General features: G+C 41.5%; 1 protein-coding gene across 28 annotated transcripts in view; it reads left to right on the forward strand.

Moving 5' to 3' along the window:
* LOC121065899 (poly(rC)-binding protein 3-like) overlaps window positions 1-25450 on the forward strand; it is a 514190-nt gene that overhangs the window by 346301 nt on the left and 142439 nt on the right. Inside the window, exon 1 of one of the 28 annotated variants that reach the window (XM_040549031.1) lies at window positions 22356-22714. The exons of 24 other annotated variants lie outside the window; for them this stretch is intronic. The gene's annotated coding sequence lies outside the window, so the exon portion shown is untranslated. Of the gene's footprint in view, window positions 1-22355; window positions 22715-22741; window positions 22901-25450 lie in introns of those variants that run through there. 3 more of the 28 variants (XM_040549047.1, XM_040549053.1, XM_040549045.1) reach the window with 3 other exon arrangements.

Raw genomic sequence — 25450 nt, forward strand, 5'->3', positions numbered from 1 at the left:
TTTTTGCAGCTATTTACAGAAGCTTTCCCTGTCATATCTATATCATTTTAGGGTTGGTCTTTCCCACACCTAATGAACATCGAGGCAGCTGCAGTGGGATGGCATCTTCTAGGATCCAGCTGCTCTGCTTAAAGACATTCCTGCTTTCTACTGCCATTACCACCCACCAGCTGGGAGCACTGCCCCTGTGATTTTGCTAGGGAGTCACTGGTCTGCTTGCTCCTTATCCTGCAACTTGCAAACTCAGCCAGGCCAGTTCAGACCCACAGTTCAAACCACTTAAAATAAACTGGCTGATTTTGCCTCAAGCATTTTATCATGTTCACAGGACCCCTCCACTGGTGCAGCTAAGGGAAGAGCAAGGAAGACAGGGAGAAGTAATGTTATTGAACCAATGTGCAACAGCAGCTGTTGTATGCGAAGTGAATGCTGACAATTCCCTGAGTCTTGAATGCTTTTTGTGCAAAAGAAAACAGCAGAAGTGGCTGTAGCATGGTTGTGTCAGGAAGACTTGCATACAGGTGTTATGCTAAGCATGCAACAATATATAAGCTCATGTGCAATTCTTTTCTTGCTTGCTAACTGGTAACTAAACTGCATTTACCTATTCCTTCTAAAATCTAAAACTGGCCTATAGTAGGGTTTTAAGGTTTATTTATTTATTTCACATTAATTGATTGTTACTTTATTCAAGTAAATAGATACCAATGAGGATTTGTCAAACCTTTGCTACACAGGAGACAAAAGTTTGCTTTGGAGTATAGAAGTCTCTAAGTCAACCAGTTTTGAACATAAAAGTTGATTAAGAGATACTCTCAGCAGCTCGCAGAGCTTAACCTGGCAGCAGATAAATAATGCTCCATAATCTCAGCTATGGAAAGGCCCAGGGAATTTAGAGAGTGCAGTTTGGTAATTTGCTAGGAAATCCCTGATGATTCCTTCAGAAGAAAAGTTAAGTATATGGAGGAGATAAGAGAGCCTGGATACCTGAGGAGGAACACAGTTGTTGAATAGGGTTGATTAATCTCTTTTTGTTCTCTGGGCTGTCACACCACTGTCACAATAATAATAAACAAAATCCATTGTCTTCTGTAAAGTGTACCATCCACAAGATCACTATTTTAATTCTCTACCAGTAGAAGACAATACCCTATATTAGTAGGATTAACAAAAGAAGTGGAGAGGCAGAAATGCAGTTTCTGAGCTTGGAAGTCACTTATGAGAATTAATAAATCTTACTGGCTTCTTAAATAGAATTGTATCAGTGAATATCTCAGTGGATAAAATCACTGAGAGGAAGGATGTATGGAACCTTGTGCTTTTTCATATATGCAGAGAGTAGCACTTCTAAACCTTAACCACAAAAGAGAAGAAAACATTAAGAAAGAAAACTGGTTAATATAAACAGTAGGAACTCTGAAGGGAACTTCATCATACGTTGGTAGTGGAAGTATCAGTGGATTTAAGAAACTATTTCAGAAGCATATCAGTCAAGTCAGAAGTGATATTGTAAAGACATTTGCTGAAGCATGAAAGGCCAGTAATAACCAACATCACAATTTCTGCCAGAGAATAGGAATTGAATAGTCATTTCAGTATTTTATGATCTTCATTTCTGTCCCTTATCCGTCTTCTGTATCCAAGATATTAGATATGAGGAGGGCTGCAATTTAGGCCAGTTAGGAGACACTCTAAGCAGTTATTCTGTGTCTAAATTTTATATTTGCTATCCTGCATGATCACCATACCTTTAGGAAAATCACTTTGTTCTTTAAGTTATTGTTATTCTTCTTTTGGGAAAGTGGGTAAATAGCACTGTGAAATGCCAAGGCATACCATTGAAAAACCCACCCTACATTAATGTCGTAAGGGTGTATCTCTATGTAATGTTTGCTTAAATATATTTTGAACTGGCATATCTAGTGGGTGTTTCTGGAGCAAGGAATTCCATCACGGTTGCTAATACAGCCTCTGAGAGGAGATGGTGCTGGCCCACAGATAGCTCAGTGTAGATGCACTGGCTGCTCCATCGGGTGTTTGTATTCACCTCTTTGTCAGCCACTTAATTCCATGCTGAACACATCTTTTGTGGTGAGATTTATGGACTCGTGCTCTACTTAGAGGAACCCAGTTAGCTAAGCTGTAGGATGAGTGTCTGTACTGCTCAGTCCTGCTTGTGTATTGGTGTTCAGGTCAGCATTGCAGCAACCCCGTTCAGGACTCAGTTTCCTTGATTGTGCTCCATAAATTGTAACTCCTGAATCTACAGGAAGCTGTGTTACCCTGTGAATTGCTTCATGGACTGTTCTAGGACAATATGAGTGTCTGGCCCAAATCTCTCGTTCTGTGAACCCATGAGTACAGCAGAATATGTCACCTCTGGTCCTCCATGCTCCTTGTATGCTCACAAAATGTGCATGGACATCAGGTAAGAAAGCTCTTTCTGAATTGCCTGGAGAGTTTGGTCAATCACATAAATACTGAACATGAGTCACCCAAACACACATGGATGTTCTCAGAGATCCGGTGCAATGGTTAAGATGCTGTTAGGGTGTAGTGTAAGGTAGTCCTCCAGCACCCTCACTCAGCTTTCAAAACCAGTCTTTTCTATCTCACTCTTCTGTCCCCACCAGTTCTAGGAGCTCAGGAGACCTGTTGGTTGGACTGAGCCCTTATGGGTGAACTACTTTAAAATCTGTGTCAGGCATCAAAGGTGCATATTTCTACATATTCTTGGCAAGTAGTTTTCCTTCTTCCTTTCATAGATCAAACCCTTGCCTTGTCTCCCTTCAGAGGCAGGGCATGGTGCTTAATTCAGCTTTGCGTTCTTGACAGTGGATATTGCCTGCTGTAGGCAGCATAGGTTTAGCATATCTTTTTTTAAAGTCAGACACAGGGTGATTTTTATCCATTGGTGTACGTTGGCTGTATAAGTCAGTTCTGCCTTCCTGATTTCAGATGTTATCAGCCTGAATTGACTCCAAAACTTAGAGCAAATTGCTATTCTCATTCTCATAATTACTGTACAAAGCATACAAATAAGCCTTGAGGATTTACTTTTTTACTCCAAGTGATCACTGTCAAGTGAAATAAGGATTCTAAATTATCTACCTGTTCTTCTGAGAGAAAGAAAAGTTACAGTTCACTGTCAAGTCTTAAGACAGTGGAGATATCTCAAGTTCAATTCGAAAAATGTGTGATTAGGTAAGTTAATCATGAAGTCAATCACAATAAAACGATGTGTACACATATATGCACATGGAGTGTGGATGTGTGCATCTATAGTGCATGTACATATATATATATATATAAATAACACACATATACATATAGTCAGGGGTGTAAATACTCTATATTTATTATTTCATTATACTTTTCCTAATTATCTGAGTACTGTTTGTGTTTCATCAGGAGCTTTTGCCTAGTGTAAAGCAGTAGGACCCAGCCTGATCTCAGGTTTAGACAAGCTTTGAATACCTTCACAGTCAGTTCAGTGATGGTTCAAAGCATTGGTACACATTTTAAAAGACAAATATTTCCTGTTGAGAGATAAATATAGAAGTGTTTATTGGACTGGTGTTTTAAGCCAGAACAGAGGTGTTTTTGAACTGAACCATGTGGACTACATGGTGAGAAGAAAAATAAACAAATAAAGGAAAAAAAAGAAAATATATCTAGGAGACAGAAAAATAATGTATCAGGTTGTGCCATAGTGAAGGTGGTTAACTCTAGAAAACCCTGTCTTTTGTTAACTCCAAAATGTGGCTTACATTAGCCTTATGCCTAAAGCATAATTTAATTACAGTCTGTGTTGGGAAAGTTATACATATTGTAATTGTACATTTTTGTACAATTTGAATTGTACAAAATAAATGTAAATTATACATATATTGTTTTTTCAGTTAAAGAAAAGAATTGTCAAATTCTAGTAGCAGTGACATCAGTGCAAGCAGCTATATTTTGCAGTTTCCTTGCTTTCCTATGTATTTCAGAGTTGTACCCTGCTTTCCGAATCACCATAAGATTTATGGAACAGCACATCACTGTTCCTCTAGACCGTGCACTTTAATTCCTGAAATCACACTGATTGCTAGGAGAAACAAAAATACAAAACAAAACAAAAGAAAAAAAGTTGCTCCCAGGTTTCCGCAGAGGCAACAAAGCCTCCGTATTGCACAAATGACTTGGGTGCTGAGAAATCTGTCAGCACGAAGGCAGCAAGGGCAGTTTTATCCAGATGCACCAGGATCACATTTTATTTACATGAGCAGTTCCCACTGAAGCCAGTGGAAAGTATCATAGGTTTTCAGTGGAGTTGTACAGAGGCAGCATTGCACTAGGAAATTCGTAGTTTTCGTTAATTACCATGTGTTTAAATGTATTTCATCACATTGCTGTAATTTTTTCTGTTGCCCTAGTTTTACATAGTGAAGAGAAATTGCTTAGATTTATTAAAACCTAGAGTCTTGGAAGACAGATTTGTTTCAAAAGGGTGGTGTGAAAGTCCTCTCCGTGCCTTTTCCAAGGATGGGATTTCAAAGATCTTTTACTGTTTTCAGCAGTATCCATAAGGGAAGATGAATGATTGGCAGAAGCCGTGATTAAGGTAATTTCAACAAGCTGTGTCCCAGTAGCCATGGTGTTGCCCCACCTGCAGAACTGGTTTGGCTATACTGAAAATTGAAGATGAATTTGGTGGAAGTCCTTCTCGCAGTTCTTTATGAATTCAACATCTTTTGGGGCATGCTTGGCCACTGCATTATCCTTATAACCTATCCACTTGTCTGGCCTTGGGGAGAGGGTCATATTCAGATGGCCCGATTTCCATGTAAGCTCCTGTGTCAGATGTTACCTAAAATTTTAGAGCCAACTGAGCAGTAAGCACTAGGCACAGAAATACTGTCCTTGTACAGGCCCTGTGACAGTGGCTAATATTTCATAAATAAAGGATAGTTTCTAAATGTAAGTAAGCATCATCCAACCACCTTTCTCTTGTACTGGTTCATTTATGCCAGACATTTGTGCAGGAAATGTAGGGATATCAATGGTGGCACTTTGGTACATCAAATCCACAGCTCTGTTTGTGCTCTGGTTGGTTAATCAGTCATGGACTATCTTGGTGCTCTGATGGGAAACACAAAGTAGCTTGTTATTTTGTGTGTAGTAATAGATTTTCTGTATTGCAGAAGGCATGTAATTTTGAATAACTCCTCTCTCCTAATGTGTATGTTTTCCGTTACAAGCAGCTATTTGGTCTTCTAGCAGTAACTGTTGATATTTTCAAGAATATGGATTATAGTCAATATCTGGGAGCTATGCCTATTGATTGGAGAAAAAAAATAGCTCATTGAAATAAAATAGCCATTACCACTCAATATGTTTCCATGTTGAGTGGATACAATTTCCATAATACTAGTTAAATAAGAGGTTGCCTATAGACTGGCCTTTTTAAAGGGTTTCACATCTAAGGAAGAAAAATCAAAGAGAAAAATCCAATGTTCTGTCTCTAGATTTTCTACTTGTTATTTTAGGTCCCATTCTATGGCTCTATTGTGGCAGAAAAGAAATGCTTTCACGCCTGTGATATCATTGTATTCAGAAACCCCAGGCCTCGTGCAATGGTAGTAACTCTGATCAGTAGCTTTAATAATTTAAAAGGCAAGCCTAGCACTGGGAGGGGATGGGGGGGAACACTTTTTGTGAATCTTGGTCCAGCATAACTTGTTTTACACATCCAGAGTTTGGAGAAAGAGCAAGCCTTACTACTTACAGAGGAGGCACTATCATGCATGCCACTCGTAGATTAGTTTCCAATTAGAATAGCTCTGTAGCTTGGGGGACATTCAAGGCAAATGATGTTCCTTCACTTCCAGGTCACTTGGTGAATGGGGCATTGCTGTAGACTGGGTTGTGAAACCTCTGGCACAAAGTTTCCTTACACAGAGTACTGGAGAGTGAGACAGCTGTTAGTTTCCTCTCGTGCATATATGCTCCATGAAACAGAATAGCATAAACAGAAGTAAGCAGGTTGGGAATAAAAGGAGAAACTGGGGTTGAATGACAGTGTTAATGTAGAACTAGGATAGGAGGCATTATTGAAGAGTGAAGAGGAGCAGGAAAAAGCAAGTACAGGAGCAGCAAAGAGGAGAAAAGAGATCAACATATTGGTAAAATGGAAACATGCAATTATAGAAGGATCAGGAAACTGGGAAGAAGAAAAAAAAACAGAGAAGAGAGATGTGATAGATTTTGTTATTTAATTAATAGTTTAATGTATTGGATATTCAGAAGATTTTCTTGTCTAAATAAGGCAGCCAAGCCATCATCTTAACCTCACTTCTCTAAGCATTTCCTAACAGCTAAACATGTCGTCTCATAGTGTGATTATGACAGATGATGTAAATGATGCAGATTTGAACCCTGTTCCTGTAGCATACAGGGACAGCTCTTAGGGAAGCTGTGAATTGATAGAAAAATCATTGAACCAACACAACTTGCCCATGTGTGGCATTCTATTGCTGCATTGCCTTAGCCAAAAATTCCCAAAGTAATTCCCATAATGTCATCTTTATTCCACAGTGACACTCTTCAGTTAAGGTAGAATTGTTTATAAAATACTTTTAGGAAACTTGAAGGAAAAATGTCATAGAAACTGAAATTTTGATCATACATTTCATTACAAGTTTCCCTTCTCTAAGCCATGCATCCTTTGCTCATCCTGCAAGAAATACTATCTGAAGTAATAGTACAGGCACAGATTAATTCAAATAATTTTATTCATCAACTATGTGTGGAAACATAGGATACCAGGAGAGGCATCAGTTGACTAAGAGGTTACTTAAAGTGATACTGCCACATTCTCAAGTGCCACTTTAATGTGTTAGTGAATTAGTGTTTAGTCATTACATTAAAATGTAGTGCAGACTCCAAAGCGGTCTGCTTGACAAGACGAATCTTTTGAAAAAATAAAAATGTGAAGGCCTAAGTGCTGTATAGGTGGCTGGAAAATTCAGAGTCTGAAGTCAGATCTGGTTCTCTTTTCCATGGCAATTGAGGTTTGCATGCATGTGGGATAGGATGCTATTCAGCAACCACTAGGTCTGGAGAACAAAAGTAACAAATTAATGGCTCTTGGGATTTTGATGTCCATTGACCTTTCTCTGTGTCCAAGACAAAGTCTACAACATGTGTCCAGAAGAACTGTTATCAAAGTAATATTTGCTGGAAAATAATGGTGTTAGGAGAAGTTAAAATGGGAGCAAAGTTTTCCATTTTTGCAATATTAAAATATAGATGATGAATTACAGTCAAAGTAGATAAACCATTTACTTTTGTACTGCAGATGTAGGATGAGATTCTGCAAACGTTCCCCATTCAAATATCCTGTTGGGTTCCCACATACTAGCTGACAGGCAGTAATCAGGACAAAGTACTGCTGAAATTAATTCCTGTAATACTGTGGGTTTTTTAATGAAAATCATGATGACAAATTATCTTTGTTGTTCTCTTCACAATTTTATCCCTTGTATCCTAAGTTAATTACATGGCATTTTAATGGAGGCTTTTTGAGCATACTATACATGTCAAAGAAAAGCAAAATGCTGTCAGTTTCTGGAACTTGTCCAGGCTTTCACAAACATATGTGAATTTAATTCTGATAGCTTTTTAATTTGGGAGTTCATCATTTATATTTTTACCTGTCAAACTCATTCAGCTTCTCTTAGCATAGCAGGTAGCAGGTAGGAGTAATAAAAACAATATTCTCCTTCGTACTTGTCTTTTATGAATAAAAGGAAAGGAGCAGTAATTGGACATCTCACAGACTCATGATTTGGGGCTTAAAAACATGATTACAGAATGTTTAAATTTGGCAGTACTGTGAGTTGTAAAGGAGGTGAGACTAGGCCTGCTGAAATGTGACACAGATGTTGACAGGTAGCAAGCAAAACTTTTGAGATGCTGAGTTGGGAGGGTTCTTTTTTTTTTTTTTTGTAACCTGTCTTGACTTATTTTCCAGCCACGTTTTCAGACCTAGCCATGGATCTTTATTTACAAATTAAAATTTAAAATTGCAAATAATTTGCATTATTACAGTCAATAATCATTAATCATTGCTACTCCATTAATTTTTATTTCAGCTTAGTCAGATGCCTCTGAATTGACTTTGATTGAGAAAATATATATATTTGTTTATTGTTTTGTAAACATAAAATTTCAGATCTGTTGCCTGAAATGAACAAATACTTCAAGCAAAAATGGGAGAATGGTAAGAGCAAATAAAAATAGAGGGTACAGTAGCTCATTGTGGAAACTGTTTGGCAGGTTCCCGTGGGAGACTGCCCCAAGGGTGAAGGGGACCTGGGAGAGGATGCTGCTCTCTGAGGACAGCCTCCCCAGAGCACAGGAATGGTTAGCCGAGCCATTCAGGCTAGATTCAGTAAGTCACTCATGCACCACAGAGGAGCAGGGAGCTCCTGGGCTCTGGTGCCAAAGGAGAGGGCAGAGAAGGCCAAGGAGGGCTGCCTGGGAGCAGTGCAGACCATTGTGCGTACAGGCAGGGAATCATGGAAACCAGAGCTCAGATGGATTTAAAATTGGTGAGGAATCTGAAGGAGAACAAGACCTTCCAGAGGTAGCACCAAAAAGAAACCTAAGGGAAATGTGGGGCTGTGAAACGAGGCAGCAGACCTAGTGAGAAAACACACACACACACACACACACGCACGCCCGGGAAGATTTTGGAGTAAACTTTTCAGGAAACCTTTATGAGGCACATGGCAGATATGAAGGCAATTGGAAACAGCCAGCACGGATTCACAAACAGCAAATTATGGCAGACCAACCTGAGAGCTTGCTCTCAGAAGATGGCTGGAATGGTGTGTGAGGGAAGAGCAGTGATTGTTCACCTTGACTTCCACAGGTGGGCTACAAAGCAATTGAGGGATGGTACCTAACTGAGGAAGCAGTCAATATGCTGGAGGGCTAGGCTGCCATTCAGAGAAATTGTCTTACAGAAACTCCTGGAAGTTCAGCACAGGCAAATGTAAATTCCTGATTCTGAGACAGAACATGCAGGTGGACAGGCTGAGCGCCAAGGGGCTTCAAAGAAGCTTTGCAGAAAAAGTCTTAGGAGCCCCAGTGGACAGCAGCTCCAAGTCAGCGCTGCATCCTGAAGTTCAACAGCATCCACAGCTGTACTAGCAAGAGTGTAGCTAGCGGGTTGGGGGAAGTGATTCCTGCCCTCTGCTAGATGCTTTGAAGACTCTTTTTGGGGGACTGTATCCGACTTGGGATGTACGTGATGTATATTGACATAATGGAATGTGTTTCTTGGAGCACCAGGCGGCTGGAGCACAGGAGATACAAGGGGAAGCTGACAGGACTGGGTTTGTTCAGCCTGAAGATGAGAAGAATAAGGAGCGAATCTAATGGCTGTTTTAAACCACCTACTGGTGATGTATGGACACGACAAAGCACACTCTTCTGGGCAGTGCACAGTAATAGGAAAAGACACAATGGATACAAGTTGCAATGTGGGAAATTTTGTGTTGGTACCAGAAGAAACTTTCCTGCCTTTGGGAGAATCAAATACTGGTACAGGTACCTGGAGAGCCTGTGGAATCTCCATTCCTGGAGACATGGCAAAGTCAACTGGGCAAGTCCCTGAGCAACCTTTGAACTCGCATGTAATTTCAAAGTCAGTCTTGCTTTGAGTGGGCTCCAATGAGCTCCAAAAATCCCTTCTAACCTAGAAATTCTAACAAAATTTGCTTTTACTTACTTAATTTGCTGCTTTAAAGATTTAAATAATATTCCTGTGGCACTTTATTTTGAAGGAAAAGAGCAATGAAAATGCAGATCATTATTATTACCAAAAAGTAAGTCATTGCTGCTAGAAAATATTGTAGGAGTCATGTATACCAGGCTGCCAGAATGGATTGTGTTTTCTTGTTAAATACAACAAAAGCATCAGTGAAGCATGTTTAATCCACACACAAGAAGAATTCTGCAGACTTTGTAAACAAATAAAAGGTAAAAATAGGTCAATTTGGGTGAGTTGCAGGCCTGGAAAAACTTAAACCAACTTTAATGTATTTTTATTTATTTATTTATTTTTGTCGGGTATATTTCTTCTGCTTAAAACGTGAGCCACTTTCTTCACCACTTTTCTCAATCTTCAGAAATATTCTTTGGCTTAGAGTAAAAATCTGATAAACCGGGATCTGATAGGCCAGGGGAGTTGGGGAAATGATGGGAAAAAGGTGTTGTGGAATTTGGTCAGTGTTTTTCATTCCATAACACAGGCATTGATTTCTCTATCAAAATCTTTCACTAGCTGTGTATTCGGACCTGCCTAAAAGCGAAGGACTTCACTGTTCGATGGATCCATGAGCAGAAGGGATTTTTCACAAGAGGGAGATTTTATCTTCCCTCTTATGGTCCCAAAACTCATCTGGGGAAAACTTACATTACTGAGTAAAATAACCTCATAGCTTTGGTGACAGCCAGAGTGGTGGTCAGAGCTTTTGCTTAGAGCACAACTCTCCCAAGGGTAAGAACAGGAAAACAGCTCTGCTGGGCCTAATTGTTTTGATATATTGTTCAGAAAGTAGACAACAGACAGTAGTAGACAATGTGTAAGATAGCAGCTTTAGGGAGATACATTTCTAGGACCTTTTCCCAGCCTTCCATGGTCCAAAGTTTAGGGACGTAGCTAGGAATTATACCTTTATTTCTAACAAATATATTTTTTTCTCTGCTAGAATTTGTTCCATTGCATTTAGAATTTATTCAGGTTTTTAACAACCACAATGTCCTCTAACAGTTTATTCCGTAATTAGTTACTCATTCTCTAAAAAGTATATTACCTATTCTAGGCTTTAAGCGGATGCTCCAACATTTCATTTGCTGCCCTTTCCTTCTTGTATTGCTAGTAGGGGTGAATAGCATTTCCTGTTTAAGCTTCTCAGTGCAGTTTATGATGTTATGGGTTTTGTCATGTTTTTCTGAACTATCTCTTTTCCAACTGATTTATCCCAGCCTACTCAGTATTTCTTACAGAGATACTGTCCCTTACCTTCAGTTATCTTAGTTATCATCCTTGTCTCTGCTTCCTACTTCAGGTAAGTCCCTTGGGGCTTAGAAGAGAAGGCAAAGTCTTTCAGTGGCAATAATTTGGCAGATTGCTCTCTTTCATTTCATTTTCCTAATAATTCATAACACTCCTTTTGCTTTAGGCTGACATTTTCGTAGAACTGTACATGATTCCTCCAGCTGTGTTTCAGTTTGGTTACAGTTAATTCAAAGCTCACCACTGTGTATGCATAGCTAGGATTCTGGTTTTATTCTGGATCTTGCATTTATCAGCACATTTCATCCATGTTTATATCACGGATCACACAGAACTGAGACCTATCTTCAGTTTTCTAATCCCCCTTTGGTTTTGCTTCCCTAAACAATCTAGTGTGATTTACTGTCACTTCTCTATTCAGCTTTGTCCAAATTACTTATGACTATGTGAAACAGCACATTTCCCTGCTCTGATCCACTACTACTCTCTCTGCACTGTGAAGAGTGACCAGTTTTACAGGGATTGTTCCCTGTAAAGAAATACTTGGGCATGGGAACCTCCAAAAGCTCTTCTGTGATGAACACCTGTGGAAAGAATTCTTCTCACTTGACTGGGGTGCAGTCTTATTTCAGCTTTCCTTTCCTACCCCAATTGCTTATCAGCCCTACAGACTTTCTGGCAGACTTCCTGCTTATGATGTGCTTAAAAAACATTTTATTATTAGTTTTATGCCTTTAGCAAATTGCTCTTCAAAATCTTCTTTGGCTGGGCTTATTAAATTTAACTTGCCAGAGCTGATATTCTTTTCTATTTTTCTGATTGGGAAATGACTTCCACTTTCAGAAGAACTTCTCATAATCTGCTTTACTGTGCTGTATATTGAAATGGTCTAGAAAAAGTGGAGAACTCTGGGAAGTTTTTCTTTCCATGTTCCCTGCCTTCCCCCAAAGAAAGATCTGACATGAGGTATGCAGCTAAAGTTATAAAGTAATTATTGTTCTTTTTCTGAATTGCTTTCCCTGTGTCCCCTCAAAAATGGCACCAAAACATGAAGGAAATGCTCATAAAATTCAAAACACGAGGGAAAAAAAGGGGAAGGAGGGGACAATCTGCAAACCATGGAAAGAGAAAGGAAGTATTGGAGTGAGCAAGCATGGATAAGAGAGAAAATAGGAGGAAAGAACAGGCTGGGAGAAGTTACACAGTCAAATGAAATAGTGATCATACCAAAATAATCACCTCTGAAACATTAGAAGTTTTGGTGCAGCTTGCACTACATAAGAATGGGGTGAGTCCTAGGAATAAAAGTCTATTTTCTCAAAATTATACTCAAATATAGTTAGTGGTTGAGGTATGGATATTTGCATATATATCCGTATATATCATATATATGCATATATATCCATACCTCATATCTGGACTGTGATCAGCCCCCAAACCAGCTGTTCTGTAGCTTGCAGCCCCTTTGACTTTGTTTCTGAGTTGAGTCCAAGATGTAAGATTTAACTTGTAAAGCCTCCTGAGGTTTCAGCTGTAGCAACTTTAAGTCCCCTGCAAGGATGGCAGCTTTTTTGCACTGATCACTGGAGAAATGCTTATTTCGGGCAGGTACCATCCCTGCCATGAAGTGCTCATTATCTCTTTTGAGTCACAAAGACAAAAAAAAAAAAAAAAAAAGTGAAAGTAGAACAAGAGAGGAGTGAAAAACACAGGGTAGACCTGCAGTTGGTCCATCAGATCATTTGAAAGATTTGGCTTAACATCATTTATAATAATGCCAATACCCACTGTTTTTTTCACCAACAGCTATGTGCATTTGAGCAAACTTCTATAGGACAGAAGTCTGAGTTTGGGACAGAATCTGAGTATAGGACAGAATCTGAGTTTGATTTCTCAGAAAATGTCCCCCTGTTGATGTGTGCATATATGGAATTTGTCTCATCAGTTCTGTCAGATACGCTCTTTCACTGTGATATTTTACATATAGCTAAAGGTCTACATGCATCCTAAATAAAAATTCTCTGTCAGCCAGTCTTTCTAATTTCTCTACCTCCTCATCAATGAATATTTGATGGTGAAAGGCTCTCAACACCGTAAGGAGAGAACATTCTCTTACAAGGGGAAGCAGGATGGTACACAGGCAGGAAAGGAAAGGCTCAGAAGAATAGGAAAGGTGATACAAAGATGTGGGGAAGTTTGGGAGTAGCTACCCTCAATGTAGAGAGCCTGGTGATATAGGAGAAGTAAGAACGGAATGGTGGAGAAAAGGAGTACAGAGAGAAACCTCATCGCGGTTACAGAACATAGGAAAGCGATTGAAGGGGGGAAAAGACTGCATTGGAAGACATAGCACAACATGGAGCAAAACTAAGTGCAGGAAGTAAGAAGGGAAGATGAAAGGATGAATACTAAAGAGATAAATTTGGATTTTTAAAAAATTCTCAAGAGAAAATGTACATACAAAATTGTGTAGATAATACACAATAATAAATAGATAAACCATGTTTCTCCTGTAATGTTGCAATGCTCCAGAACACAGAGCAAGCTGTGCTAACATAGCAGCTCTGTCATGTATCACAAGGTTATTATTTTATGTCCGGAGAGCTAAAGCACTGAAAGACAAAGTGACTGTCCTGAGGGAGCAGTGGAAATGAGGGCTGAACATGGTGAGCTTTGCTGAAGTAACTTTTCTCTCTGTAAAGTTTCAGACATTTGCAGTAAAAAGAATGGAATGAAGTAGGCTATGAAGTTGTATATAAAAATTCATTATGGCCAAGGTATGATTTTATGCTGAACAAAATTATCGTACTGCATTTTTTTCCTGTCATTGCAAGCTACACTACTGGACTTGGCCAGCCGTGCTATAATCTTTTAGAAAAGCTGTAACAAAAATATCTGCATAAGCTTTTAATAACTCTAGCTCAAAACATTAATATTCACTGAAATTTAAGTGCTACCTGCCAATATTGATGCAATGCATATTCTGATGTTACTGTACAATGAGCGACTGCCAGTACAGACTTCAAAGCTGTTCCTGTTTTTACATCTATTATTTACTCTACAGCTCTTCCTGATCAAACATTAGTCAAACTCTACCCTGGCACTCTGATAACTGTTGTGTTGCACCAGCATATAGAAATATCTTACACTAGTCCTCTACATGAAAAATTTCACTGCATGCAAATTCATAAGGAATTTGAAGAGCACAATATGAACGTATTAAAAAAAAAATCTTGATCATTATAGGCAAACTGTTTGTTTTTTTTTGAGAATTATATTGTACCGATGTGTCTGAAGACAGAATTAAAACAGACACAAGGTGGACTTTCTACGTTTGGTGTCAAGACCCCTGACTCTCAGAAGAATTAGAAGATGACACTGGTGGGCATAGTCGTTGCTGAATCTTTCAAGAATGCCGAAGAAGCAAAGTTAAATTAAGTGCTGAGCTTCCAGCAGCAAACTGGACTGGCTGTAAGCATAACCAAGGCAGAAATTGCCTAAGGTACCAGGCTGCTGAGAAGACAAAGTGCATTAACAACTCCCCACTCCCCTCCCACCCCAATTTTGCCCGTATTAGGACTGGGAAAAACAGGTTGACTGAAACTGCTGCTGCCCCTAAAGTAGGAGTGGAAACTATTGGTAAAATGCCCAGTCCCAGCAGCTGTGATAGCTGACTGGTATCAGTCCCTGGAGGCGGCAAGATTAGCAACGTGGATCCTCTACATCTCTCTGCTGTAATTCCCCACTTTTCCGTGGCAGGCAGGAATAGCCCCATCCCATCTGTTATTTTAGGAGGACTGACTGTCAGCTTTGCCTGAGCTGTTGAAAAGTCTTGTGCTGGCTCTCGAATAAAATGCAAAATGCTGATAGTTGTAAATGAGGAATAATCATGGCATTATTTATATGTAGAGAATCAGGGGGTGCCCTTGGTTGAAATGCAGTGTGCACCACAATACATGCTCCAAAGTGCAGATGATATTAACGACTTCTCATTCTCCACTAGTGGCTGTCTCGGTTTCTCCTTTATCTGCCCCAAGTTCTTTGTTGCAAACTCAACAGGTTAGTGATAAAACCAATTTTCTTCCTTCAGGATGGGTGGATGTTCTGCCATCGCTGTCTGCATTTGAGATGTGAACCACAAAGGTGGTTCAGTTCTGACTTTCCAGTTTCCCAGTGGTTTCAGGCTTTTTGGCTTGGCAACTTCTATGTCTTCTGCCAGCGTCCATTGTTCTGGGAATTTCCATATATTACAAGTTCATCCGCCAAGTTCAGAGTCTTGAAGTGGAACTTCCCAAGTCTGTTCCATAACTGTCCGACTGATTCTTGTGCCCTGGAGCTTTGTTCCTGCGAGGTAGCGGACCTCAGGTCTTAAGTGATGGAGTTAAACTATTTCTATAGATTTGTGAATTGTTCTCTTAGTCCATCCTACGTGTGTGATATTTCCTCACGTCACAGCCAGTTTTTTTCACAGTGGCAGAATTTTACGATGTAACTGCTTTCCTGGTTTTACAAATCCAGACAGCTTTTATATTCTAACTGTTCAGATGTGGGAGTGTGGCCATGGGGGTCGACAAGCCCCATGGTTGGTGATAACATCGGACTCTTAACAATGAGGCCATCAGGAACGTAAAGAGTTTAGAGGGAGCAAAGAAGGGTGATTTCGGGAGACTCCTTGCTGTCTGGGACTGCTGGTTCTCCAGCCCTTAAGACACGGAAGTCGCTGGGTGTTTGGGGTTGCCGGGCAAGTGGTTGACCAATGAATAGTTAGTGGAAAAGTACTGCTGTGGGACGAATGGGACAAGAAGGGGGCCTGTCCTCAATAATAGATCAAGTTAGGCCTTCAGTAAGAGAGAGTTGAAGTTATGTCATCAATAAAGAAGTAGCAGCTACTGATCCTCAAAGAACCCTGGTGTCTGTGCGGTCATTACGCCACATTCAGAAGTGTCACAGTGAGCTGTGCTATAATCCCCTGCTTTATCATCTGTATTGGGTCAGGAGTTGTATTTGTGAGGCTCATGAGGCTCAGATTTCACACTCTTTATTTCATACTCATTATGGCTGCTCCCTCTTTGTAGGAACTTCCACACTAGGTCGAAGAAGGAGCTTTCTCTGAGCTTTTGCTCAGGCTCGAAGGGCTGATCTCTAGCCTGTTCATATGCTGCCTTGCTCCTTATTTCTGTAATTTTTCTTTCTTGTCGTTGTTGTTTTTTCTCAGATACAGCTGCCTCCAATGGTAAGCAAGATCTGATATCTTTATGCAGATATCCTTGCCCTTCTCTGTGAAAGCCCTATGGGCATCATGGCTGGATGCCTACTTCAGCTTTTGTTTTGGACAGGGGCTCCCGTTATTTCAGTTGTCATTATTGTCAAGGAGCTTGACTAGTTTTTGTAATAGCCCTCACTGAAGACTGGATGTTTGCTTCTCGTCTTTGATGAAGCATTAGGAAAAATGCAATAGGGCACTCAAACATATCACTTTTTTGAGTTTTAAAAGAAGAAAATGGTGGGTGACTTCAGATTATTTTTAGCTCTGTGATTAGTACTGTATAAATGTTATTTAGACTTTATACAAAAAAAAAAACAAAAACACAAAGCAGTAATTTCTTCTTTATAGCAGTCAACTAGCAACTCTTTACACCCACTGGCACGTTTAGTCACCTCTTTTGTAAAACTTCAGGAGGAAACTTACCCAGTATGCCAGGTTAGCTTTGATAAACTGGCATGCTCCCCATGGCAGTGAAGAGTGACCTTCTACCTTCCCGTAACAACCAAACACAGTGGCAGAACTTGTTTTAAAATCCAGGGCACACCCAGAACTGTGGAGTATTGCTTTGCTATCTGCTTCTTACAGGAGAGGAGTTAGTTCATTGCCATTAGAGCTAATCCTTTCCCTTCCCTCCTTTCCCATCCATCCCCCTTTGAACACAGGAAGAAAATATTTGTCAGTTCCTGTTTTCTCTGACCCTGTCAGGGGAGACACTCATGTCTTCAGACACTCTGTGCACCCTTTGTCTTCATTTTCTACTGAGACCTCATTGGTTTCACTCTGTTTCATCTTGCCTCTCCAGTTCGCCAGACTGGCTGAGTGGTGAAACATTGCAAAATTATGTTAAGCAAGACTCAAGGGAGAACATCCAAGTTCAAGATTGAGAGCAAAAGGTTATAAATAAAGGAACGATGAACGCAGTGCTGGTCTACAGTTAACAACACAACTCCTGCTGTTTCAAGTATTCCTTGAGGGACTTCTTTTGCACTGTCCTGCTTTGAGAGCAGCTCATGGATTCATAGTCAGCCTTCCTCCCAGGTGGCAAGCTTGCTTCGGTGTGAGTTCCTCTTCCAAATGCTCTGTATTCCTCTGGGGCTGTGTTTTTGGATTGCAAGTGAAAATGCCGATCATGTCATATCTTAAAAGAGACACCTCAGGTGCTTAAATAGTCATTTCCATGTCAGCCTGGCAGGGACTGTCAAATGAATAAATACAGCTGATTTTGCCTCCTGAGATCAGGCGTTGTATACCAAGAGCATATTGTCCCTTTGTCCTTCAGCAGCCTGCTGACCAGCTGCCCCTGCCCATGGAATCCTTTTCAACTCCTCACTGAGGTTATTTATGCAGTCAGAATAAATCTATCGAGATATCCTAATAACACGTGTTCTGCAAGATTTGTGATCACTGGTAGGTGAGTGACTTTCTGTGGACATCAGACTTTATTAACATGGATAACAGATGCTGTAAAATTCATGTGATATGCGTGCTAATGCAACTTTTACATAATGTTTCGGGTACAGCATCTTTTTTTTTGGCAACTAGCCACTCTCTGCTTTGCTGTGTGCCTAGGTACAAAGTGCATTTGCTTCCGATGTAACTGCACTGGAATTCCAGGCATGTCTTTTTTTATAGCACTATACTATAATTCCATTAAAAAAAAATAATCTTCTTTTTTACCTTATATGTACAGAGCTCCCAGTTCCCTGTAGATATCACCCCTCTTTGTACAGAAGACAGATAGGAAGCCCAGACATTGATTTTCAAGCTAGGGTTCATTTTGGACATTATTGATTCAATAGACCTTGGCTTTGGCTGCCTTCAGAGAACAGAGTTTCAGCCGGGCAGAGCTGAGGTGGTAATCCTGGGTGATGATGACATTTGTGATTGTCCAGTGAGCCTACCCAGGGATCAGCCTTCATCCCTGGGCTTGGACACAATTCTTTTCATTCTGACAAAATTACTCATTGTATGGAAGTAGAACATAGCTACAGCTGGAGTGTATTTAGATCTTTCCCAGCCATAAGACGTTTTATAGTTTGCATCATGTTCTGCTTTTTTTAAATATTTAAAGTCGCAGCACATCTGCCCAACCTGCTCTGTGTCCAAAGACAGTCATGCATGGGAATGATTTTAATATAAAGCTGACATTATTGGCATTGATGGTGTTACCAAAACAAGAATGAAATTAGGATGGTAAAGTAAATTCAAAGCAGAGAAATGGGACAGAAGGCATAAACTGAAGAACGGGTTTTTCCACTACTAGTGGCTTCACATTTGGTGACCACAGAAGCATCTTTTAAAATTGCATTGCTCATTGTGGTGGATGGACCAAAGGAGTAGAGAGCTAGGATCTACGGCTTCCTCGGGTTTCTCAGTTACAGATACTTTCTGAAGAATAGGGTTCCTAATGACTTGATGTTTTGATATGCTTTATGGCTCAGTTGACACAGCTTTCTGTTGCAGTCCTTGGTTTATTCACATGCAGTGAACCTCATCGAGCTTTGATTTTTTTGGAGGACTAAATTTTTAGTGCCTATCTATTTAACAGAAATTTCCTCTAACTCGTGGTACCTATTCAATTGAACATGAGCTTTTAAAATGGGGTATTCTTTGTTCAAACAAAGATTAAACTTTATTGCCAAATTTTGAATAGCCTTTTTTTCCCCCGGTTATAAAATCTGTTGCATGATACTGCTGCATTTGCAGAGCTTGATCCAGAAGAATCGAAGCACATGCTTAAGGAGAAGAATGGCATGTGGTTCATGAACCCCATAATTAGTTCCCCTTCCTAGCTCTAAGCAGTAATTAAATCTGTCACTTCTGCTCTGCTGATTCATTTATTTAGCTATTTAATTGCTCAGCTGAATACGTCTTTATCTCCGGAACTGCAACATTTTATTCAGACAAAGAAAAAGCATAATCCATTATTTTTTCCTTTCCAAGAGCGGGGACATGTAAAAGAAAGGAACACTAATACTAGATGATTTGGTGGCATTGTCAGTTTTCACTTATCAAACAAAACAGTGTTTAGGGGAAGACTTCAAGCACTGCTTGAGGATAGCTTTCCATAGATAGGCTTGTTTCTCCAGGAAATTATGTCAAATGCTGGGACCCAGTGTATTTGATCCAAGTTTCCATTTCCATAATGAGTTAACTTAAAGCACTTTTAGGTAAAAATAGTCACAATTTTCTATAAAACCAGAAGTCTAACCAAGACCTATGGGCAGAATATTTTATAAACATTTTAAATTTGTAAATAACTACTAAATTGTGTACAAACTAAACAATGTCTTTTCTTTATACGTTTTTTTGGGGGGTGGGGGGACATTACTTCTGGAGGTGTCCGTCATATCTCTCTTAGATTTATCTTCAAATACAGCATTTTGATTTATAAAGCAAATAGCTTTTTGAATAATTTCAAGCTTACAAAGGAGAGCTCTTCTGAGTACTTCTCTATAAAGCTTATTTCCACACACGCAGTATCCCTCATGTTTTCAGCATCCTTTAAGGGAGGTTGCAAGATTCCCCCACCAGCTTTTATCCATAGGCTGGAAAAGTTGATGCAGGAAAGCAGCTACCTCTGGACAAAACAGTGAGGACCAGGTCAAGACAGTTCAACTCAAACAGGGTCTTTTGGCAGGACCAGGAAATATTGTTTAGTTTCATAACGTTTTTGTTTTTTCCTCTTGTCTCTGAACTCTGTAACGATAGCTGATCCAGGAAGTGGAAGATAAACACAACACCAAAAACTCGAAGAAGAATATTTTTCATTCACTTCTGGAGTCAGTGGCTCTGTTATGACAATTTATTCATCTGCCTAGCTGGCTAGAGCTTTATACCATGCACGCAATCTTGCATTTCACTCCAATAGTGACTTATTTTTGCTGTCTTTTTCCTCAGTTAAAACTAAGTATCTGTTAAAGTCATAGGTCATCTTTTTCCCAGGTAAGCTCATTATTCTAAAAATCTTTTACTGTTTATCTGGAAGGGTGTTTTTTTTGTTTTATTTTGTTATTTTTTTTTCTTTTTGCTCTTGTTGTTGAGGTTATTTTCCCTTCAGCGAAGGCCCTGTTCATTTCTTTGCAATGCAGAGCGTGCCTGTGCTGTCACTGCAGAAATGCCCAGCTTGGCCCTGCTTGAAGTGAAAGCAGGACCCTACGTAAAGACCGACCAGTGGAACCCGCAGGATTTAATAGCCATGTTGAGCTGCCTTGCAGATACGGCTGGACATCTCACAACACCTCTAGCTGCTGGGTTGAGCTCTGCAGATTTCCCCTGTGCCCAGGCCAGCAAAGGGGTCTCTGCTTCGCTTGCCCCATCCGTGCAGCCCAGTTCTCAGGGAGGCTTTGTCAGCCTGCGGGCTGCCGGCCGTGGCCCGACAATGCTGGGTCTGTATTGTCTGTATTGCCCTTATTGTTCTGCATCTCTGCGTTCTGGCCTACTAAAAGCTCTTTGTTAAAATAAAGAATATTTCTGTGCCCACTGAAACTAGGAAGCCTGGAAATCTTGCAGGCAGTTTTGTTCTTACCAGTCTGTGCACATGATTTTCGTACTGGAGTTTTGCATGAGCTTCACTTAAATATTATCTCTTTTAAATGCATTTCTACAACTGATCTCTGCTAAAAGTACATTCTTTGTTATGTAGGACACAGCTTAAATTCAGGGAATTAATAAACCAGCAAAAACTGTCTCTGGACAGCCTTTGAGGATAAGGGTGCTTTGAGGATAAGCCTGTATGTGAATGGGTTTAGTGTGAGAAAGCAGTGTTCGCCGTGGCAGGACAAACAAGTATGATCAGAGGAGGGCACGGGAACGGAACAGAAAAAATAACATTTATTTGTAGTGAAAGAGAAATGTATTGTTGAGTTGGTGCAAAGTGAACTCAGGAAACGGGGATAATTTCAGATGGCTTTCATCTCAGTTATAGGAGAACATGAGGTTAGCCATGTTAGTGGTAGGATTAACTACTTTTACATAGATGTGTACATCAACACTGAGACACAAGAGCTGGCAGGACTTCAGCTGAGAGCCCTCCCTTTGCAATTATTACATTTGGGAATTGTCTGGGGAGGGAAGTAGGTGACAGCGGCTATCAGCTTCCCCTGGGATGAACTTAGCTGTTGTCATCCTGCAATCAGCAGCCTGGAAACTACTATCTCCGAGGCACTGCCGAGTGCACAGGCAGTCAGACGGGATCCAAACAACTCCCTTTTACTGCCCTGCCCTCCCCATGCCGGATCCGGCAGCGCCCAGCTGCTTGCACAGGGCGAGCTGGAGGCTTGCAAAGCGATGCGCAAGCTCTAGGTCCGGGTGCTGCTCGTGGAGGCACTCTGCTGGATCGGGGGTGTTTTGTATTTTCACGTGTGGGTTTTTGACGTGGGTTTTGGTTAGTTTTCAGTTCTAACTTACTGCAGAGCCGGAAACCCCAGGCTGGGCTTTATCCTCACTTGTAGCGCTGGGACGTGCTGGAATAAAATGCATCTACATCAAATTAGACTGAAGCCCCCACTTTTCATACAAACGCACCCGAGTCTGTACTTTATTAATGTCCTGAATTATTTATTGGTGTATTGGGGACTTTTTGGTAATGTTTTAATGAAGAGTAGCTGTTGCTCACACTGTTTGTGCGATGTGATGTATCTGTGGGGCTGCAAGCTACCTCTGACCAGCCCTGGTCACTTTGCTTGGTTATATAAGATTCGTAGACATGGGCACCTAGAAATAAATATTAGCATGCAGCTGTCGCAATGGGACTGTGAGCAGGCTGTTTGGGAAAACAGTGACTTGGCACCCAGGAACATACAACTCTGATAACATACTGCAAGGTTACGGGCTGGGGGAGAGGGTAGGAAGGTGGCAACCACTTTTAGTCTCTTTATTTTGTTATTTTATTTTATTTTATTTTATATTTTTCCTCCTCCGTACGTCGAGTCTCTACAATTTTTATCACGTTAGGATGTGACATTCCAGGCCTTGACAGTGCTTTTGTTTGGATATTTATAGCAGCTTCTGGTCATTGTTGAGCAAAGGCGATTGCCCTGCCCTCTGGCCCTTTCTTAAGCAGATTTTGGGCAGAAGCTCCTCTCATGTGGCACTAATTGAGATGATTGGTGGAGGGGGGGGGTTGTGAGCGTACTGTGCCTCGCTCGGGCTTATCTGCCAGGGGCTAAGCTAGGGGAGGAAGGGAGGGAAAAAGGGGGGGGGGGGGGAGAAGAGGAAAAAAAAAAAAAAAAAGAGGGAAGAGCGGGAAGAAAAAAAAAAAAAGAGGGAAGAGAAGGAAAGAAAGAAAGAAAAACCCCAAAGGCAGGCTTGGCTTCTCTCCGGTGGCGCTCGGGCTGCGGGAGGAGCGGAGGGACGCGCTCGCCGCCGCTCCGCAGGTGGGTGCCGCTGCCGGGATCCGCGGGCCCGGCTCCCCTCGGCTCTCCCCGGTTCTCCCGGCTCCTCTCCTGTCCCGTCCCGTCCCGGGGCCGGGGTCCGGCCGGTGCCGGGCGCTGGGAGCCGAGCTCCCGCTGGCGGAGGAGCGGCGGGGCTGCCAGCCGGGACGGGCGCGCTTCCTTCCCCCGGTGAGTAACCAACCAGCCCCTCGGGAGCCGGCGGCTCGGGGCTCTACGTGCCCAAACAACACCCCCAGGCTTAGCCCCCCTCCTTTCCCCGCGCCCCCCGGTCGGAGTTTGCCGCAAGTTGAAGGCGAGCTGGGGAGCGGGGAGAGCTAGCGGGGCCGCAGGGATGAGCAAAGAGAAGTTTCTGACGGCCTGTAAAGCCGCGCTGCTGCCAAAAAGCAGCACAACCGGAGCGTTTTCTCCTATTTCGGAGGCATTAGCAGGGGATGTTACGGCCTCTTGTAGAGCTGGTAGCGTTTCTGGAGGCTGTTTGGAGCCGGGAGCCGGAGCAGCAATCCTACCGGCCTCCTGCGAGCCGGGCGGCGGGGAGGAAAAGCAAACCCCGACGTGTGCGTGGCTGGAGGAAAACTTAAGGAATATGTCGTAGCTTTATGATAATAGTAATAGGATAGGACTCCGGGCTTCCCGCCTCCTCTTATTAGTAATATTAAAGAGTGCAGGAAGCCTTGTGCCAGGAACTACGCTTTAATCTCTTTGATACATCAGCTGGAAGGTCGTATTAAACAGAATGCGGTTACCTTTAATGCACGAGTTCTGCTGTTTGTGTTTCTGATAACCCTGCTAGACCTGCTGGAGAAATAAAATAAGATTAGGCAATAGGCATTAACTGAATGCTTAGCAGGTCTCGTGTAGGCTATACATGGCAAAATCCAGCCGTAGCTGGAAATTGCTGCGTGTGCCCGCTTTCAAGCATTAGAAGAAAATTTTGTCGCAAGGAGTACGCATACCGTCTGGTCTAGCTGTAGGTCTTGTTAGTTTCTTTTATATGAGGTATTAGAAATGGAAAAGTAGTATAAAGGAAGGAAAAAAAAATAAGAGAGTCGAGCAGCTGGTAATCCATTTGTCCACCACTTATCCCTAGAAAGGTCCCATGTACGCGGTTCACAAATCATCTCTGAGGATGGTTCAGAATGGAATCCAGGAATCAGCCATACTAAAGTTAGGGAAGAGATTACTTAAAATAAATAAATAAGCTGAAAAGATGAGCTTTACCCCCTCATAAAGCCTTCAATAAACATGTCATATCTAGTACTCTATTTGTTGTGCTCAAGGAGAAGAGAAAGAAAAGCTTGAATGATCAACACATGGTTATTACTCCATGCCTTCTTAACCTATATTCAGGTGTAGAAAAATGTTTACTTTCTTCACAATCTGAAATAGCTGTGGGTTTTTTTGTTTTGTTTTTTTTTTGTTCATTTTGGTTTTTGTTTTCTTTTGCTTTACAAAAGAATTTCTTCCCCATATGTCTCTCATCCCTGTCCATGCTGCAAAAATAAGTCCCGAAGAATATAACTTTTCTTTCTTTTACTGCTTTCATCCCTTATCGCTCTTGGTCTCCAGTTTATGCTGTTGTAAACATTTCTGTAATGTTGAAGTTGGTTGCTGATACTTTGTTCAAGGAGCATTTTTAAGCACTTCTGTAGAGTGTGTGGTGTGATAAGGCATAGCAACACGAGTGCATTCATTTTGTTCTTACGTGGCGCAATATATTTTTATTGTTCCTTCAGAGAAGCTAAAAACATGATAAACACTCCATTAGCGGTATCAGTAAGAAATACATTAATGCAAGTGCACGGTCAGAAAGAAAGCATTTTTATTTGAGAGCCTTCTCATAGCAGACATCATACCAATAATCTTAATGTGTAACCTGCAGTGCATATCTTCCATGTTAGATCAGATTTGCTCTTAGGTACTTTGTAAATACAGTTTTTATTCAGGGTAACCAAATTTCCAATGAGTGTAGAGGCTCCTTGTTTCTTTTCAGCCTTTGCAGCTTCTGAACTCCACAGCAATTTGCCAGGAGAAGGAGCGGGGCTGTGTGGAACAGGCGTTTTGGGATGCAGCCCTTCTTGTCGGAAGCTGGTCTCAGCATTGCAGGGCATTGAGCTCTAATATTAATGTCAAGTGAAATGGCCTGTTAAAATTATAAGTCAAATCCGAAGACTGCTGTGTTGGTTGGATACCGAGAAGCAAATTAGAATAGCCTTCTCTGGTAGATTACTGAAAGCGTGGTTGGCGACTTCAGAAAGCTGTTGGGGAGCACTGGGTTGTTTGCCCTTGAAGCAGCTTGCCACGGAGCAGCCACAGGATAAAAGACTGTGCAACCCAAAGGGCGGTGATTTGCACCCCTTTACGGGTGCTCCGTGCCAGGGAAGAAGGGAATGGGGTGCCAGGGATGAAGGGAATGGGGAATGAGCTTGCCTCCCTGCTCTGGAGAAAGGCTGGGCAGGGACAGATGCCAGAGCACCGGGGGCTGTGGCTGCAGCTGTGGGAGTGTGGGAGAAGGGTGAAAGAGGTCTTTGCTGTCGGGGAGGGTATTGGGAAGGCAGGCGCTGGAGCAAAGCGGGGAGCAGGAGACATCGGTGGGGGGCAGAGGCTGGAGGTTTGGTGGAGCAAGGGGTGAATGCAGGCATGTGGCCCCAGGAGCAGCTGGGAGCCAAAGGTGTTGAGTGCTGCTCTAGGGAGATTGTGCAGCTGGGTGGGGAACACAAC

This window comes from Cygnus olor, chromosome 2, assembly GCF_009769625.2.
Source record: "Cygnus olor isolate bCygOlo1 chromosome 2, bCygOlo1.pri.v2, whole genome shotgun sequence".
NCBI lineage: Eukaryota > Metazoa > Chordata > Aves > Anseriformes > Anatidae > Cygnus > Cygnus olor.